Below are 3,766 nucleotides of genomic sequence, written 5' to 3' on the forward strand. Positions count from 1 at the left end.
ATGTAATTATATATATCTTAAGTGAGGGGGGATGTATACATATAGCTGATTCACACTGTTGTATAGCAAAAACTAACACAACATTGTAAAGCAATTATACTCCAATAAAAAAATGTATTTGTAAAATAAATAAATAACTCTATAGGACATTCTGTTACTGATTGGCTAAAACTCTTCAAAGTATGTGTTCCTAGATCCCTCTGATGTTAGCGGTGCAGCTCCAATGAATACATTTTGGCCAGCCTCAGTTTTCACTCCCACCCACCCTTAAGGTCAGGGTCAAAAAAATCCAATTTCTAAAGCACAAAGGAGTAATGTAAATTTAATTTAAGACATTCTGGAGAGAGAAAATTGTTAAATCACACACCAAATAGCAAAATTTAACCAAAATTCTCCATCAACTATCTCTGGCTCTCTTCCACATGTTTACCCTCAGCTCTTCCTCCTCTAAGTCCTCTAAACAATTTTATAAAATCCCCTTCATCATTCCAAGCTCTTTTGCTAGACTTCACAGCTTGACACATCCAGTCTACAAAACAAAGGCCTTCTGGGGCTCTCAGATCATCCCACCACTGTAAAATGTGTATTTGTAAGTTTTAATCTTTTACAAGATTAAATGGTTTTATATAGGAATAAAATGTCATGTCTTTAGTTTAAAATCTCTATGAAAAAAAGAGGAAGAAAATATAATAATATATTAACAACAGTTACATTTAAGCATTATGGTTGCTTGCTATACTATTCTTTATTTCTCTGTGAATTTGAAATTCTTTTATGGTTAGGAAAAAAATACCTTACAACCCAATATCCCTTTCTTTAGACCCTAGGGCAACATTTAAGGCTCTTGTCTGTTAGCTTAATCTTTTTCTCCCTATTAAGGATCTAATAACCCCAGTTTTGGTTTCCATAAAGCATTCCTCTTGACTTCTAACTTATAACATGTGCCCTCTTTCTGCAATATCATCCGTTCTTGAGGGTCACTCTATAAACAACATAAAAGCCACTGTCTAAAAACTAATTTTAACCATGACTCATTAGGTGGGTTATTAAAGTCAGTTTCATTACTTTCGATTGCCACCTGGACTATGATTAGAAAGAATACATGAGTTTAACAAATATGCTGCATAAACATTTTATGAAATTAGCACTTAAGACAACTCAAGACTTAGATGATCATCCATGACTGTATTAAAAAATACTCTTAAAGAAACAAGGTAGATTAAAATAATTACACTTTAAATATTATTAAATTTTTCAAATACAGCACCCTTTTGTATGATTTAAGGGAAGAGATACTATATCTCATAAACTAAAACATGACTTGGATTGACTTATATACTTATCATTATCACATATAATATATTTCAATAAAATAAGACCTGTTCCTGAACAATCAATTTTGTGAAACCAAAAAAATGCCACCCTTAATTAAAATTGTAATTCAAAAAGCTTTGGAGAGGGAATGAATTTACTTTTGGGTAATTTGGTTGTCAGGGCTCCATAAAAGGGACATTTCTGTTTGCCAATGCCAGAAAAGTTAAAACAGTAACTTTTAAATGTTTTCCCTTAGACTAAAAAGAAAGAAATTTTAAAAAATTATTTCAAGGTCATGGGTTTCAGATAAGATCACCTCACTTTTTTTTAACATAGCAGAAATTTTAAATGCTTTTCCTCTAAACTTTTCAAAACACAGAAGGATTAGGATGACCTTAAACCATCAGTTATTAAGGAGATAGCCCTCAAGGTCTTTCTCGGAGTGCGTGAAGTCAGAACTATTTTCATAATGATACTAACATATTTTTGGCTTTTTTCCACTGTGTTCACATTTATGTTATTGTTACAAAAGAGATGGTGAGTAAAACTGGAAGAGCCTTAGTACAAATCAAGGTATTGGTACCCAGCTTCTTATCTTATATGCTTCATCATCACTCATTCACAGTAAAAACAAACAAAATTTTTTTAAATGCTTCATCTGAATTGCAACAATTGAGGCAAGAAAAAGCACTTACTCAACTGTTTTAGTAGCCAGCTAAAGTAGCCAAATTTTCCACGTAACCCTGCATGTATTTGAAAGAATGTCTGACAGACAAACTATGGTTACTCAGACTTATATGTTGGGCAGACATTTTCTTGAAAACAAGCAAGGAAAATAATTGACAATAATGGTTACCAATGATAAAATTAGAATTTTCCAGTAAAAATTAGAATTTTTGGAAACTTGTATCCAACACCATGATTTGACAATTTCCCAAAATATAAATATTTTCTGATGAGCCTGTTAGGTACTTAGAATAGGAAACAGGAGTCCAGAATGGCGGTGGCTAAAAGACAAGGAAGAGAAAAGCCTGCGAAAATAGAACAAAGGAAGGTCCGAGGACCGGAGTGAGGACCTCAGGTAGAACAAACAACACTCCTGGCTAGCCCAATTTACATAGGGCAGGCCCGGGGGGAGGAAAAACATAAAAAGAGGAGCCAAAGGGCTGGGGGTCTCTCTCCTGTGCGCTGCGGAGCTCTCCTCTTCGTGTCTTTGGGTTGACATGCCCTCATGCCTCAAGGATGGATTTTCCTGCTATTATCTAAATAAAATAGAGCTGTAACATGGAGCTGTAACACTGATTTGTCTAAGAGCTATAACACAGTCCATTCGAGACCTGAGAGCTATAACACAGTCTGTCCAAGACCCGAGAGCTGTGACACGTCGAGGGCTTTAATGTCCGTCACTCCAGATCTTTGTTGTGACGACACAGAACCAAGGAGCATACACTCGCCTGACAAGCCTATTGGTGATACTAACAGAAGTGATTTTTTTAGCTGTTGTTTAATAAAATGTGTGAACATTTAAAAGTTCCTGCCTAACTCAGAGAACCAATATTTTTCACATATCAAATTCACAATGTTACAAAATCAGACTTGAATGCTGACCTAGTCAAAGTTACAGATTTAAATAAATTGATTTAATATTACAGAGCATGAAAAGTATACTGATGTGGTTTCAATTCCCATATTGCAATTAACCCTTGGAAAACTATCATATATCAAGTTTTTGAATAGGATCAAAGAAAAGTATATACAGTGACGTGAGGAGAGTATTATATACCTCTCCCTTTTTCAATTACACCTTTGTGTGAGATTTTATTCACACACTTCAATTAAAAAAAAAAACATATTACAACAGATTTGAGTACTGAACAGATCAGATAATCCAGATTCCTTCCATGAAACCAGATGTTAAAGAGATTTGCAAAAATGTAAAACAATGCCATTCTTCTCATTAAACTTTGTTTTGTTTTGGAAAATAGAATTGGTTTTTGTAATAAGTATGTTATTGATGCCCTTCCCAGGTAAAGAACATGAGTTTTCCCAGGTAAAGAAGTCCCAGTGGGTAAAGAATCCACTTGCAATGCAGGAGACGCAGGAGATGCGAGTTCAGTCCCTGGGTAGGAAAGATCCCCTGGAAGAGGGCATGGCAACCACTCCAGCATTCTTGCCTGGAGAATTCCATGGACAAGGGAACCTGGCAAGCTATAGTCCATAAGGTCACAAAGAGTCAAGACATGACTGAAGCAACTGAACATAGCATAGCACATGTTATTTATGCTAAAATGTACTGGATTTGTTATTATTATCTTTAAATGAATTACTAAACAAATACTTTTAAATTTCTCAACTGCTAATACAGAAACAAAATAAGTCTGAAAATGAAAGTGAAGTCACTCAGTCGTGTCTGACTCTTTGTGACCCCACGGACTGTGGCCTACCAGGCTTC

The 3,766-nt window shown here is 35.0% G+C and overlaps 1 protein-coding gene across 5 annotated transcripts in view; it reads right to left on the bottom strand.

Annotated features, from left to right (window-relative positions):
• Positions 1-3,766, bottom strand: part of SLC16A9 (solute carrier family 16, member 9) — an 82,609-nt gene that overhangs the window by 10,566 nt on the left and 68,277 nt on the right. The gene's annotated exons all lie outside the window — the stretch shown is intronic.

Source organism: Bison bison, unplaced genomic scaffold (assembly GCF_000754665.1).
Source record: "Bison bison bison isolate TAMUID 2011002044 unplaced genomic scaffold, Bison_UMD1.0 scf7180017864116, whole genome shotgun sequence".
NCBI classification, from domain to species: domain Eukaryota; kingdom Metazoa; phylum Chordata; class Mammalia; order Artiodactyla; family Bovidae; genus Bison; species Bison bison.